The sequence below is a fragment of the Schistocerca gregaria genome, chromosome 2 (genome assembly GCF_023897955.1).
Source record: "Schistocerca gregaria isolate iqSchGreg1 chromosome 2, iqSchGreg1.2, whole genome shotgun sequence".
Taxonomy (NCBI): domain Eukaryota; kingdom Metazoa; phylum Arthropoda; class Insecta; order Orthoptera; family Acrididae; genus Schistocerca; species Schistocerca gregaria.
Window position 1 is genome coordinate 1,880,999 of NC_064921.1, and position 18,280 is coordinate 1,899,278.

Here is an 18,280-nt window from a genome sequence, read left to right on the forward strand (position 1 = left end):
TAAACAAAGAAATATTCACCCTTTAAACAGAGAATATTTAAAGGCAATCAATGTAAAAGTAAAAGATGATATTCACGAAAATAACCAAGAGAACAAGTATAAACACCAGAATAATAATTCCCATGCTGAGAATAAGAATATATATACAAAGTATAAACAGCTCTAAAAAAAGATAAAAAAATCAAAGCAAAGAATCTAAAAGAAGATCAAGATATAATTCTATTTAATAATCTAATTTCACCTACCAAATTTAAAGAAGGAGGAGCAGCCATATTTGATGATCTTAAAAGAAATCATCATAAAGCCATTCTTGGCATCAAATGAATTATACCCTTGTTAATTAATAATCTTCGTCTACCTAAACGTTCATAAATAATATTAGATAAACAAAATAAACCAGAAGAACATAAACCATGACCAACCATTAGAGAAAGAGAACCTACACAACCTCATCAATTCATAGTCATCAATCCACCAATAACCATTCTTATATGAGCAACAGAAGAATATGCAATTAAAGACTTTAAATCAACCTGACGAAAACAAATAAATCTTACAATAACACCCCCAGATAAACCTAAAGACAATCAAAAATAATTAAACTTTATACCCAAATAAGAAATAACCTTTATAACACGAAAAATACCATAACCACCTAACTTTAATAAAACACCAGCAAGAATTATTCTACCTGAAATAGGGGCCTCTACATGAGCCTTAGGAAGTCATATATGAACCAAAAACATAGGTATCTTAACTAAAAAAGCCAAAATTATAAATACATAAAACATAAAATAATAAGAACCAAAATCAACCAATAAAGGAAAATATAAAGTATTAGAAAAATCATAAACCTTAAATAAAACTAATAATAAAGGTAATCTAGCAACCAAAGTATAAAAAATTAAATAAACACCAGCCTGCAAACGCTCAGGTTGATAACCCCAACCCAAAATTAAAAGTAAAGTAGGAACTAATCTAGCCTCAAAAAAAATATAAAAAGAAAGAAGACTTAATCTAGCAAATGAACAATAAAGCATAATTATTAAAATCAAAACCATAAAAACAAAAAAATTAGAATGATATGAACTTAAATAAACTGAACCTCTAGCAGTGATTATTAAAGAACAAATCCAAAAACTAAGTAAAATTAAACTAAAAGAAAAATAATCAATACCAAAATAATATCTAATTATATTCAAATCAGCATATGAATAAACACAAATTATAAAAACAAAACCCGACAGAAACATTAAAGAATGAACCAACCATCAACAATTATTTAATAAACAAAGAGGGATCAAAAAAATAGTTATAAATAAATACTTTAACATAAAGATAAACCAAAAGAATTAAAAAAATCATTACCATGAGAACGAATTGTTGAAACTAAAATAGAAAGACCTAAAGCACCCTCACAAACAGAAAAAACTAAAAAAATAACAGGAAAAAAAAATAATCATAATCAAACTCAATAAGAAAAACAATAACTAACATAAATAAAGAAAGAACAATATATTCTAATCTCAAAAGAACCATTAATAAATGTTTACGTTTAGAAGAAAAAACATAAACACCAGCAAAATAAATCAATAAAGAAGTAAAAATAGAGAATATAAACATTAGTTTTAATAGTTTAAAAAAAACGCCGGTCTTGTAAACCAGAAATAAGTCCAGCCCCCACTTTTAAAACTTCAGAGGTGGAAAAGCTTCCATCATCGGTCCCCAAAACCGGTATTTTAAATAAACTAACCCCTGAAATGATCAAAATAATAATTATATCATTATCAAATGTAATAAATATTAATTTTATTAAATTAAGACACCCAATATCAATAATGCTTTTTATTATCCTTCAAACCTTCCTAGTTGGATTAATAACAGGAACAATAATAGAAAGATATTGATTATCACATATTTTATTTTTAACATTTCTTGGTGGTATACTAGTATTATTTATTTACATTACAAGAATTGCATCAAACGAAATATTTCAGCCTAAATCAATCACTATAATTATTACATTAATAATGTGAGTATTTATCATATTAATATTAATTATTCTAGATATATCTATATTTATAGACTTTTTCAAAAACACCGAAACTATAAATATTGATAATTCAATCAATTATCAAGAAATAACAATATCTTTAGAAAAATTATATAATAGACCAACATTCATTATTACAATAATAATAATAATTTATTTATTTTTAGCACTACTAGCAGTTGTTAAAATCACCAATATTAATCAGGGACCTATTCGTAAAATAAGATAATTACTAATGAATAAACCCTTACGATTAAGACATCCTTTAATTAAAATTATTAATAACTCTTTAATTGACTTACCTGCCCCAACAAATATTTCATTTTGATGAAATTTTGGATCCCTATTAGGGTTATGTTTGGTAATTCAAATCGTAACTGGACTATTTTTAGCTATACATTATACATCAAATATTGAAATAGCATTCAGTAGTGTAGTACACATCTGCCGAGACGTAAATAATGGTTGAATTATCCGAACCTTACACGCAAATGGAGCATCTATATTTTTTATTTGTATTTACTTACATGTAGGACGGGGAATTTACTATGGATCTTATATATATATACATACCTGAATAATTGGTACAGTGATTTTATTTTTAGTTATAGCAACTGCATTTATAGGATATGTCTTACCCTGAGGCCAAATATCTTTTTGAGGTACAACAGTAATTACTAATTTATTATCAGCAATCCCATACTTAGGAACAGATTTAGTCCAATGAGTATGAGGAGGATTCGCTGTTGATAATGCAACATAAAATCGATTCTTCACATTCCATTTTGTATTACCATTTATTATTGCTGCTATAGCAGCAATTCATTTATTTTTTCTTCACCAAACAGGATCTAATAATCCTCTTGGACTAAATGGAGATATTGAAAAAATTCCATTTCATCCATACTTTACCTTTAAGGATTCTATTACATTTGTAATAATAACATCATTATTAATTATACTATGTTTAATTAATCCTTGCCTATTAGGAGATCCAGATAACTTTGTACCTGCCAACCCATTAGTAACACCAGTTCACATTCAACCAGAATGATATTTCCTATTTGCATATGCAATTCTACGATCTATCCCTAATAAGTTAGGAGGTGTTATTGCATTATTTTTATCAATTAGAATCTTAATAATTTTACCATTTTATAATAAAACACCATTCCGAGGCATTCAATTTTACCCTATTAATCAAATTTTATTCTGAATTATAGTAGTTGTTGTATGCTTACTAACGTGAATTGGTAAACGACCTGTTGAAGAACCTTATAACACATATAAGTTAAATAAGGAAAAATTACTCAAACGGCTAAAGAAATCATTAAATTAAAAACAGGGGAAAAATAATAAAGTAGGTAAATAGATATAATAGGAATTGGCTGCTCCTTACAAATTAACTTAATAGCATCTCTAAATGGCTGAGGAATTCCAACAAAACCTACCTTATTTGGACCCTTTCGAATCTGAATATAACCTAAAACCTTACGCTCTAATAAAATTAAAAAGGCAACACTAATTAAAACACAAATAACCAATAAAAGAAAATTCAAAATAAATATAAATAAATCATAAAGTATCAATACTATTTGTAGAAAAAATCTACATAAATGAATTCTAAATTCAACACATTAATCTGTCAAAATAGTAAATAAATTAATATTAATCAATATAACAAAAAATATTTTAACCATATGGTCCTTTCGTACTAATATGGATTAACAATCTTAGGATAGAAACCGACCTGGCTCACGCCGGTCTGAACTCAGATCATGTAAGAATTTAAAGGTCGAACAGACCTAATCATTGGGCTCCTGCACCCAAAATTTTTCTTAATCCAACATCGAGGTCGCAATCTGCTTTGTCGATATGAGCTCTCAAAAACAATTACGCTGTTATCCCTAAGGTAACTTAATCTTATGATCATAAATTATGGATCAAAATAACAAACATAAATAAATGATATAATAATGAAGAGTTTATCTATTCTTCATGTCACCCCAACAAAACATCATCATTAAATATAGAAAGACAAACAAAAAACTATATAAAAGTAAAATGTCAAGCTCTATAGGGTCTTCTCGTCCTAAAGAAGAATTTAAGCCTTTTGACTCAAAAGTTAAATTCAAAAATTTATTAAGAGACAGTTGATTTCTCGTCAAGCCATTCATTCCAGCCACTAATTAAGAGACTAATGATTATGCTACCTTTGCACGGTCAAAATACCGCGGCTCTTTAAAAATACGCTCAGTGAGCAGGCCAGACCTCAAAATATAAACAAGAGGACATGTTTTTGATAAACACTCGGAAATCAATTTTGCCGGGTTCCTTATAATAAGTTCACAAGGTAAAAATTTCATACAAATAAATATACTAATTCTATCATTATTACAAAAATTTTAAAATTAAATTAATAATCTTAATAAAAAACCTAAAATATTTATAAAATCAAAATAAAAAATAATGAACTAAAACGTAATCTTAAAGATAGCTGGTTTAAAGCTTACTATTATATTTCTATAAAATAAATTATAGGTTATTAACTTCAAAGCTTATCCCTTAAAGAATAAATAAGTTAATATTTTTACTTAAAAAATTAAATAAAAACAAATAACTTTAAAAAATTAAATTTTTTCTTAAGAAACTAGATATCTTGGGAAACGATTAACATCTCATTTCTATAAATAATTTAATAATAATTATGATACATTAACTATAAATTATTTATAAATCAACCCAAATCGATACAAGTAAAATAAATACTAAAATTTTGATAAACCCTGATACAAAAGGTACAATAAATAAAATCTACTTAAAAAAATTTAAAATAATATTTCATAAAACACTTACATTACCAATAAACTATAATTTAAAAAATCAATTCTATAAAATATACTAAGACAAAAATACAATAAAATTATTTATATTAAATAATTAAATAAACAAAAAATAAATATAATAAAATAAATAATCAAGATATCCTGATTTGCACAGAAAAATTTTCAGTGTAAATGAAACACTTTACTAATAAGTTATATCTTGAAACTCTTCCTAGATACACTTTCCAGTACATCTACTATGTTACGACTTATCTCATCTAAATTGAAGCTACTTTAAAATAAAATAGAATAATCAATAATGAGAGCGACGGGCGATGTGTACACATCTCAGAGCCAATATCAGTTAAATTAAATAAATTAAATTACTATCAAATCCACCTTCATTAACAGTATTTCACTATCAAATCCGTTATAAACAAAAATCTATTGTAACCCACCTCCTCTTAACTATAAGCTGCACCTTGACCTGAAATATTTTATAATTATAAATCTTGAGAATTATAACTCTAAAAAGATTCTCTGATAACGGAGATATACAAACAAATAAATTAAGTAGAGTAAATCGTGTATTATCAATCATGGGGTAGGTTCCTCTGAATGGAATGAGATACCGCCAAATTCTTGGGGTTTAAAGACCTTAACTAATAGTACCCTGGTAAATATAATTAACAAATAAAATAATAGGGTATCTAATCCTAGTTTATTATTTAAATTTCACAGATTCATAAAAAGGGCCACAAATAAATTTTAACATTTCACCTTACAAATTTATATTTCAACCCTAATAATATAAACAACTGTTTTAACCAATAATATTCACTTGTATCAATCGTATAACCGCGGCTGCTGGCACGAATTATGCCGATACTAAATCAATTGCTAAATCCAAAATCACTTGATAATTAAATCAAATTACTGCAAAAAGAACATTTAGTCTAACAAAACTTACATATAATACAAAGAAAAAGTGAATAAACAAGCAAGAATAAAACTTTTAACAATAAAAAATAAGAAAATTTTAAATCTATTAATTCAGGAAAAAATAAAAGATTCAAATATTTAAAGAAAAAAAAAAGAAAAAAACCACAAACATTAGCAAAAAAAAAAGAAACGCCCCTATGTATGACCACAACAACTTCTCTATTATATATAATTAAAGATTAATATGGAACATGTATAGCAATAAATTTATTATATTCTTTCTTATTTAATCTTTCTTTTCACTAATAAATAAATAAAGATTAAATAATATAATAAATATATTTTATACAATTATGTAATTTAATATAATATGTTATTAATATGAATTCTTTTTTATATTAAGTTAACTTTCATATATATTAGTTAAATAATCTAATTATAGATAATTTACATAATTATATTATTATAATTAATATAATTATTTATATTAATTATAATATTTTATATTTAAATTAATAATTTTATTTATTATATCCAATTATAATAATATTAAATATTAAATTACATATTATTATATATATTATATTATAATAAACATAAGTAGCTATAATCCTAGGTAAATAATTGCATTAAAATAATCAATTGATAATGGTAAGATGAACTTATAATACTTTAATTTCAATTAAATGTAATATATTAATATAAATTATTTATTATATATATATATATATATAAAATGAGCAGGATAAATTAATCCTAATTAAACAAAATAATACATAAAAGAATTTCAAAAAAACTTTCGATTTATATATTAAATAAATGAAGTGCCTGATTAAAGGGTTACCTTGATAGGGTAAATAAAGTAAATAAAATTACCTTCATTAAAATTACATAAGATAGAATTAAACTACCTCCTTTAGTATCAAAAACTAACGTGCATCATACACCTTAATGTAAAAAGGTAAGCTAAACAAGCTAATGGGTTCATACCCCATTTATAGAGGTATCAATCCTCTCCTTTTTAATGACCAACAACTCTACAAAACTTCTCTTCCTATCAACATTAATGATAGGAACGATCCTGTCCATTTCATCAAATTCCTGATTTGGGGTTTGAATAGGACTTGAGATCAACTTACTTTCATTTATTCCGCTCCTAACAAGAAATAAAAATATAATAATAAATGAATCATCAATTTAATATTTTATTGTCCAAGCAATAGCATCGACAATATTATTATTTTCAATTTTGCTGATTCAAATAAAATATCCCATGGGATGGGAAACAGAATTTATCCCATCAATAATAATTAGATCTAGACTATTATTAAAGATTGGAGCTGCACCTTTCCATTTCTGATTTCCAGAAGTTATAGGAGCATCAAGATGAAATAATTGTTTCACATTAATAACATGACAAAAAATCGCCCCAATAATGGTCTTATCTTATTGTATTCAATTAAGAACTTTTATTTGAACAATTATTATCTTAAGAATTATTATTGGGGCAATAGGAGGTTTAAATCAAACATCCTTACGACAACTTTTAGCATATTCATCAATCAGACATCTAGGTTGAATAATTAGATCATTAACAGTCAGAGAAAACATCTGAGAACTATACTTCATTATTTACTCACTATTAAGATTAATTATAGTTTTATTATTTAAGCAAATAAATTTATTTTTCATAAATCAAATTTATTCAGCCAGAAATATAAAAACCGAAATTAAATTCATAATATTCTTATCTTTATTATCTTTAGGTGGACTACCACCATTCCTTGGATTCTTACCAAAATGAATTGTAATACAATCATTAATAGAAAACAATATAACAACTATTATAACTATTGTAGTTGTATTAACTACAATTACACTCTACTGCTATATACGTATTAGATTCTCAGCTCTAATTATATCATACACAGAAAATTCGTGATCTATAAAGATAAAGTCCCAAAAATCAAGAATCATTCTTCCTATAACAGTAATAATTTCAACAATAGGATTGATTTCAACATCAACCTTAATTTCATTATACTAAGGACTTAAGTTAATCAAACTAATAACCTTCAAAGTTATAATTAAAAGAATAATCTTTTAGGCCTTAGTAAAATTTTACACCTCTAGAATTGCAGTCTAGAATCATAATTGAATATAAGACCTAAATATGATAAGAGAGAAAACATCTCATAAGTAGATTTACAGTCTACCACCTAAAATTCAGCCATCTTACTGCAAAAATGATTATTCTCAACAAACCATAAGGACATTGGTACTTTATACTTCATATTTGGAGCATGAGCAGGAATAGTAGGAACATCAATAAGAATACTTATTCGTGCTGAACTTGGCCAACCCGGATCTCTAATTGGGGATGACCAGATTTATAATGTTATTATTACAGCTCACGCATTCGTAATAATTATCTTTATAGTAATACCTATTATAATTGGTGGATTTGGTAATTGACTTGTTCCACTAATAATTGGTGCACCAGATATAGCATTTCCACGAATAAATAATATAAGTTTTTGATTACTACCACCTTCACTAACCCTTCTTCTTACATCTTCTATAGTAGATAATGGTGCTGGTACAGGATGAACAGTTTACCCTCCTCTAGCAGGAGCTATTGCACACGGGGGTGCATCTGTAGATCTAGCTATTTTTTCACTGCACTTAGCAGGTGTATCATCTATTCTTGGTGCAGTGAATTTCATTACAACAGCAATTAATATACGATCAGAAAGTATAACTTTAGATCAAACACCTTTATTTGTATGATCTGTAGCTATTACAGCATTACTTCTCCTTCTTTCACTTCCAGTTTTAGCAGGAGCTATTACTATATTATTAACAGATCGAAATTTAAATACATCATTCTTTGACCCTGCAGGAGGGGGTGACCCAATTCTATATCAACATCTATTTTGATTCTTTGGACACCCAGAAGTTTATATTTTAATTCTACCGGGGTTCGGAATTATTTCACATATTGTATGTCAAGAAAGAGGAAAAATTGAATCATTTGGAACATTAGGTATAATTTATGCTATACTATCAATTGGACTAATAGGATTTATTGTATGAGCACATCATATATTTACAGTAGGAGTGGATGTTGACACACGAGCATATTTTACATCAGCAACAATAATTATTGCTGTACCTACAGGAATTAAGGTATTTAGATGATTAGCTACATTATATGGAACTAAATTCAAGTTCAATCCACCATTATTATGAGCTCTAGGATTTATTTTCCTATTTACAATTGGTGGATTAACAGGATTAGTATTAGCAAATTCATCACTTGATATTGTATTACATGATACATATTATGTAGTAGCCCACTTTCATTATGTATTATCTATAGGAGCAGTATTTGCAATTATAGGAGGTGTCATTCAATGATATCCACTATTTACAGGATTAACTATAAATAATACATGATTAAAAATCCAATTTACAATTATATTCATTGGAGTAAATTTAACATTCTTTCCTCAACACTTCCTAGGATTAGCAGGAATACCTCGACGATACTCTGACTACCCAGACGCATATACATCATGAAACGTAGTATCAAGAATTGGGTCTACAATTTCTATTGTAGGAATCATTATATTCATTGTAATTATATGAGAAAGAATGATTACAAACCGAGCAATTATATTTAGAGCTAACATAAGAAGATCAACAGAATGACTACAAAATAACCCTCCTGCAGAACATAGTTACTCAGAATTACCATTAATCTCTAGATTCTAATATGGCAGATTAGTGCAGTAGATTTAAGCTCTACAAATAAAGGTTTGACCTTTTATTAGAAAATATTTATTAATGGCAACATGATCAAATTTATCTCTTCAAGATGGAGCTTCACCATTAATGGAGCAATTATCATTCTTTCATGATCATACTATGGTCATATTATTATTAATTACAGTAATTGTAGGTTATGCCCTAAGTTATATATTATTTATTGCCTATACTAACCGTAATATACTTCATGGACATTTAATTGAAACAATCTGAACAGCTTTACCAGCAATTACATTAATTTTTATTGCCCTTCCATCATTACGACTATTATATTTACTTGATGATTCAGTAGATGCAATAATTACAATTAAAACCATTGGACGACAATGATATTGAAGATATGAATATTCAGACTTCATAGGCGTAGAATTTGACACTTATATAACACCAGAACAAGACCTAGAAAATGATGGATTCCGACTACTAGATGTAGATAACCGAACAATCCTACCAATAAATACAGAAGTACGAGTATTAACAAGAGCATCAGATGTTCTACACTCATGAGCAGTTCCTGCATTAGGGGTTAAAATTGATGCAACGCCAGGTCGGTTAAATCAAGGAACATTCACAATAAATCGACCTGGATTATTCTTTGGACAATGCTCAGAAATCTGTGGAGCAAACCACAGATTTATACCAATTGTAATTGAAAGAACTTCAGTAAATTTATTTATTAAGTGATTATCTAAGATAATTTAAGGAGTTAGTTAAAATAAATAACATTAGAGTGTCAATCTAAAGTAACTAAAAAAAATTAGTACACCTTGAAATTCATCAGATGACTGAAAGTAAGTAATGGTCTCTTAAACCAAATAATAGTAAATTAACGACTACTTCTGATGGGGAAATTATATCCAAATCCCTCAAATATCCCCTCTTATATGATTCTCACTATTCATTATATTTTCAGCTACATTAATCTTGTTTAATCAAATAAACTTCTTCTCATTTAAACCTAACCTTATTAAAAGAGCAGAAAAAGGAACAATTGAAATAAAAAACTTAAATTGAAAATGATAACAAATCTATTCTCAACATTTGACCCATCAACTAACATCTTTAATTTATCATTAAATTGAACTAGAACATTTCTAGGACTATTATTAATCCCATCACTATTTTGACTTACACCATCACGAATTAACATTATCTGAAATAAACTAAATTTAACCTTACATAATGAATTTAAAACACTTCTTGGACCAAAATCATTTAATGGAACAACATTCATTTTCATCTCAATTTTTATTATAATATTATTTAACAATTTCATAGGATTATTCCCTTATATTTTTACTAGAACAAGACATTTAGCATTAACATTTGCAATTGCCCTACCTATATGGCTAAGATTTATATTATTTGGATGAATTAACCATACTAATCATATATTTACACACCTTGTACCACAAGGTACACCGCCTGCATTAATATCATTTATAGTACTAATTGAAACAATTAGTAATGTTATTCGACCAGGTACATTAGCAGTACGGTTGGCAGCAAATATAATTGCAGGACACTTATTATTAACCTTATTAGGAAACACAGGACCATCTATAGCAATAAACTTAATCTCATTACTAATTATTGGACAAATACTTCTATTAATTCTAGAATCAGCAGTAGCAATAATTCAAGCCTATGTTTTCTCAATTCTTAGAACTCTATATTCTAGAGAAGTATATTAAACCTATGTTAACAACTCACTCAAACCACCCATTCCACTTAGTAGACTATAGACCTTGACCATTAACAGGAGCAATTGGAGCAATAGTCCTAGTATCAGGACTAGCAAAATGATTCCACCTATTTAATATTAACTTATTCATAATTGGATTTGGAATTACCCTACTAACTATAATTCAATGATGACGAGATGTAGTACGAGAAGGAACATATCAAGGATTACATACAGGATTTGTATCAATTGGATTACGATGAGGTATAATTTTATTTATTGCATCAGAGGTATTATTTTTCGTTTCTTTTTTTTGAGCATTCTTTAGAAGAAGATTAGCACCAACAATTGAACTAGGAATACTATGACCTCCAATAGGAATTCAATCCTTTAACCCTATACAAATTCCATTACTTAATACAGCTATTCTTTTAGCATCAGGAGTAACAGTAACATGAGCACATCATACTTTAATGGAATCTAATCATACTCAAGCACTACTAGGATTATTCTTCACAGTGTTATTAGGACTATACTTTACAATACTTCAAGCATATGAATATTGAGAAGCACCTTTTACCATTGCAGATGCAGTTTATGGATCAACATTCTTTGTTGCAACAGGATTCCATGGTTTACACGTAATTATTGGAACAATCTTTTTATCAACATGTCTACTTCGACACTCAATAAATCAATTTTCACCAAGACATCACTTTGGATTTGAAGCAGCAGCATGATACTGACACTTCGTAGACGTAGTATGATTATTCTTATATATCTCTATTTATTGATGAGGTAGATAATTGTTTTTCTAGTATAAATAGTACATTTGACTTCCAATCAGAAAGCTTGATATAAATCAAGAAAAACAATTCTAATTCTATCAACAAGAGTTTTCATTAGATTTATTATTCCAATAATTGTTATAATCCTGGCAACAACACTATCAAAAAAATTAATTAATGATCGAGAAAAAAGATCACCATTTGAATGTGGGTTTGATCCAAAAAGATTAGCACGAATACCATTCTCAATACGATTCTTCCTAATCGCAGTAATCTTTTTAATTTTTGATGTAGAAATTGCACTAATTCTACCAATTGTAATTATTTTTAAAACTTCAGACATTATAATCTGAACAGTATCAACAATATTTTTTATTCTAGTTCTATTAGGAGGACTATACCATGAATGAAACCAAGGAGCATTACAATGAGCAGAATAAAGGGTTGTAGTTAAATATAACATTTGGGTTGCATTCAAAAAGTATTGATATTATCAATCAACCTTAAATAGAATAAGAAGCGAAATATTGGAGTCAGTTTCGACCTGGAAGATTGGTATGTACTACCCTTATTCTTATTAATTGAAGCCAAAAAGAGGCGTATTACTGTTAATAATATAATTGAACTATAATAGTTCCAATTAAGGAAATGTAAAGCCAATATGAAAGCTGCTAACTTTTTATATTAGGGGTTAAACTCCGTTAACATTTCTAAAATTTATATAGTTTAAATAAAACATTACATTTTCACTGTAAAAATAATATATCTATATTTATAAATACTTAAAAGTAAAAATACTTCCTTAACATCTTCAGTGTCACGCTCTAATTATAAGCTATTTAAGTAAACGAAAAACAATATTACCAAAATAAATATTCAAAAAATAAAAGTTAAAAGATAAATCTTGAAATTAGAATCATATCAACCTTGAATATAACCAATTAAATAAATAAATAATCTATATAAATCTTGACCACCAAGTAATTCACCTCAACCATAATCAAATGACTTAGATGAATAATAACCTATTTTTAAAGGAATATATCTAATAAACTTAGTTGAAAGAAAAGGTATAAATCATATAGAACCAGCAAATCTAACAAAAGAAAGTATACTTAAATAAAATAAATTATGAGAAAAATCAAAATTAGAAATAAGATAAACTAAATAAGCACCTAAAATAACAACTGTAATAGTTAAAAACTTTAAATAATTAGGTAAAGCAATCACATGAGGAATAGGAAAAATTAATCAAGATAAAAGACTACCACCAAAAACAGCAACAAACAATAGACCAATTATTCCAAATGAAATATAATAACCCTTATCATCAAAAGAAAATCTAGAATAAAAATTATTATCACCAGATATTGAATAATAAAACAAACGAAAAGAATAAGAAGCAGTTAAACCAGTAGAAAAAAAATAAAGAAAAAAATTAAACAATTAATTCATCTTAAACAAACCATCTCAAGAATTAAATCCTTTGAATAAAATCCCGCTAAAAAAGGTATTCCACACAAAGATAAACTAGAAACATTAAAACAAACTGAAGTTAAAGGTATGAAATTAACAATTGATCCTATAAAACGAATATCCTGAGAATCCTTCAAATTATGAATTATTGAACCTGCACATATAAATAATAATGCCTTAAATAAAGCATGAGCCAATAAATGAAAAAATGCAAGCTTTGGATAACCTATAGCCAAAATTCTTATTATTAAACCAAGTTGTCTTAAAGTAGAAAGAGCAATAATCTTCTTTAAATCAAACTCAAAATTAGCGCCCAATCCAGCCATAAATATAGTTATACAACCAATTAAAAGTAAAAATCAACCACAATTATTAGTATCCAATATTGGTCTAAAACGAATTAATAAATAAACACCAGCAGTAACAAGAGTAGAAGAATGAACTAAAGCAGAAACAGGAGTAGGAGCTGCTATAGCAGCAGGAAGTCATGAAGAGAAAGGAATCTGAGCTCTCTTAGTTATAGCTGCTAAAACAATTAATATAGTAATGAGCTTTATTTCAAAAGAATTAGAAATAAAAAAATAATAATAAATATAATTTCAACCACCAAAATTTAACATTCATGCAATAGAAATTAAAATAGCAACATCACCAATACGATTAGAAAGTGCAGTTAATATACCAGCACTATAAGATTTTACATTTTGATAATAAATAACCAAACAATAAGAAACTAAACCTAAACCATCTCAACCTAATAAAAATCTAATTAAATTAGGACTAATAATTAAAAAACCTATAGAAAGAATAAATATTAAAACAATAATAATAAAACGATTTATATTCTTTTCACCAGATATATAATCATCTCTATAATAAATAACCAAAGAAGAAATATATATAACAAAAGATATAAAAATAAGAGATATTCAATCCAAAATTAAAGTTATAACAACTATAGAACCATTTAAATTGAAAAGCTCTCACTCAACAAAAACTCTATAATCAATTATTAAATAATAAATACCTAAAATAAAAATTATAGTTCTCGAAATAAACAAAGAAAAAAAACTCAAAGAACAAATAGAAAATAAATTCACGGCCTAAGATGAAAAACTTCATATCATTGATTCCACAAAACAATATTTTTAATTAAAATACTTAAGCAAACTAAACAAAGAAATATTCACCCTTTAAACAGAGAATATTTAAAGGCAATCAATGTAAAAGTAAAAGATGATATTCACGAAAATAACCTAGAGAACAAGTATAAACACCAGAATAATAATTCCCATGCTGAGAATAAGAATATATATACAAAGTATAAACAGCTCTAAAAAAAGATAAAAAAATCAAAGCAAAGAATCTAAAAGAAGATCAAGATATAATTCTATTTAATAATCTAATTTCACCTACCAAATTTAAAGAAGGAGGAGCAGCCATATTTGATGATCTTAAAAGAAATCATCATAAAGCCATTCTTGGCATCAAATTAATTATACCCTTGTTAATTATTAATTTTCGTCTACCTAAACGATCATAAATAATATTAGATAAACAAAATAAACCAGAAGAACATAAACCATGACCAACCATTAGAGAAAGAGAACCTACACAACCTCATCAATTCATAGTCATCAATCCACCAATAACCATTCTTATATGAGCAACAGAAGAATATGCAATTAAAGACTTTAAATCAACCTGACGAAAACAAATAAATCTTACAATAACACCCCCAGATAAACCTAAAGACAATCAAAAATAATTAAACTTTAAACCCAAATAAGAAATAACCTTTATAACACGAAAAATACCATAACCACCTAACTTTAATAAAACACCAGCAAGAATTATTCTACCTGAAATAGGGGCCTCTACATGAGCCTTAGGAAGTCATAAATGAACCAAAAACATAGGTATCTTAACTAAAAAAGCCAAAATTATAAATACATAAAACATAAAATAATAAGAACCAAAATCAACCAATAAAGGAAAATATAAAGTATTAGAAAAATCATAAACCTTAAATAAAACTAATAATAAAGGTAATCTAGCAACCAAAGTATAATAAATTAAATAAACACCAGCCTGCAAACACTCAGGTTGATAACCCCAACCCAAAATTAAAAGTAAAGTAGGAACTAATCTAGCCTCAAAAAAAAATATAAAAAGAATGAAGACTTAATCTAGCAAATGAACAATAAAGCATAATTATTAAAATCAAAACCATAAAAACAAAAAAATTAGAATGATATGAACTTAAATAAACTGAACCTCTAGCAGTGATTATTAAAGAACAAATCCAAAAACTAAGTAAAATTAAACTAAAAGAAAAATAATCAATACCAAAATAATATCTAATTATATTCAAATCAGCATATGAATAAACACAAATTATAAAAACAAAACCCGACAGAAACATTAAAGAATGAACCAACCATCAACAATTATTTAATAAACAAAGAGGGATCAAAAAAATAGTTATAAATAAATATTTTAACATAAAGATAAACCAAAAGAATTAAAAAAATCATTACCATGAGAACGAATTGTTGAAACTAAAATAGAAAGACCTAAAGCACCCTCACAAACAGAAAAAACTAAAAAAATAACAGGAAAAAAATAATCATAATCAAACTCAATAAGAAAAACAATAACTAACATAAATAAAGAAAGAACAATATATTCTAATCTCAAAAGAACCATTAATAAATGTTTACGTTTAGAAGAAAAAACATAAACACCAGCAAAATAAATCAATAAAGAAGTAAAAATAGAGAATATAAACATTAGTTTTAATAGTTTAAAAAAAACGCCGGTCTTGTAAACCGGAAATAAGTCCAGCCCCCACTTTTAAAACTTCAGAGGTGGAAAAGCTTCCATCATCGGTCCCCAAAACCGGTATTTTAAATAAACTAACCCCTGAAATGATCAAAATAATAATTATATCATTATCAAATGTAATAAATATTAATTTTATTAAATTAAGACACCCAATATCAATAATGCTTTTTATTATCCTTCAAACCTTCCTAGTTGGATTAATAACAGGAACAATAATAGAAAGATATTGATTATCATATATTTTATTTTTAACATTTCTTGGTGGTCTACTAGTATTATTTATTTACATCACAAGAATTGCATCAAACGAAATATTTCAGCCTAAATCAATCACTATAATTATTACATTAATAATGTGAGTATTTATCATATTAATATTAATTATTCTAGATATATCTATATTTAAAGACTTTTTCAAAAACACCGAAACTATAAATATTGATAATTCAATCAATTATCAAGAAATAACAATATCTTTAGAAAAATTATATAATAGACCAACATTCATTATTACAATAATAATAATAATTTATTTATTTTTAGCACTACTAGCAGTTGTTAAAATCACCAATATTAATCAGGGACCTATTCGTAAAATAAGATAATTACTAATGAATAAACCCTTACGATTAAGACATCCTTTAATTAAAATTATTAATAACTCTTTAATTGACTTACCTGCCCCAACAAATATTTCATTTTGATGAAATTTTGGATCCCTATTAGGGTTATGTTTGGTAATTCAAATCGTAACTGGACTATTTTTAGCTATACATTATACATCAAATATTGAAATAGCATTCAGTAGTGTAGTACACATCTGCCGAGACGTAAATAATGGTTGAATTATCCGAACCTTACACGCAAATGGAGCATCTATATTTTTTATTTGTATTTACTTACATGTAGGACGGGGAATTTACTATGGATCTTATATATATATACATACCTGAATAATTGGTACAGTGATTTTATTTTTAGTTATAGCAACTGCATTTATAGGATATGTCTTACCCTGAGGCCAAATATCTTTTTGAGGTACAACAGTAATTACTAATTTCTTATCAGCAATCCCATACTTAGGAACAGATTTAGTCCAATGAGTATGAGGAGGATTTGCTGTTGATAATGCAACATTAAATCGATTCTTCACATTCCATTTTGTATTACCATTTATTATTGCTGCTATAGCAGCAATTCATTTATTTTTTCTTCACCAAACAGGATCTAATAATCCTCTTGGACTAAATGGAGATATTGAAAAAATTCCATTCCATCCATTCTTTACCTTTAAGGATTCTATTACATTTGTAATAATAACATCATTATTAATTATACTATGTTTAATTAATCCTTACCTATTAGGAGATCCAGATAACTTTGTACCTGCCAACCCATTAGTAACACCAGTTCACATTCAACCAGAATGATATTTCCTATTTGCATATGCAATTCTACGATCTATCCCTAATAATTTAGGAGGTGTTATTGCATTATTTTTATCAATTAGAATCTTAATAATTTTACCATTTTATAATAAAACACCATTCCGAGGCATTCAATTTTACCCTATTAATCAAATTTTATTCTGAGCGTTTGCAGGATGGTGTTTATTTAATTTTTTATACTTTGGTTGCTAGATTACCTTTATTATTAGTTTTATTTAAGGTTTATGATTTTTCTAATACTTTATATTTTCCTTTATTGGTTGATTTTGGTTCTTATTATTTTATGTTTTATGTATTTATAATTTTGGCTTTTTTAGTTAAGATACCTATGTTTTTGGTTCATTTATGACTTCCTAAGGCTCATGTAGAGGCCCCTATTTCAGGTA

At 26.7% G+C, this 18,280-nt stretch overlaps 1 long non-coding RNA gene across 1 annotated transcript; it reads right to left on the reverse strand.

The window, feature by feature from the left end:
* Positions 1–2,923: 2,923 nt before the first annotated feature.
* Positions 2,924–18,032, reverse strand: LOC126336212 (uncharacterized). The gene is made up of 2 exons (XR_007564912.1): positions 17,735–18,032; positions 2,924–2,965 (listed from the first exon to the last, which is right to left on the reverse strand). It is a non-coding gene; the product is annotated as an uncharacterized LOC126336212 (long non-coding RNA).
* Positions 18,033–18,280: the final 248 nt, after the last annotated feature.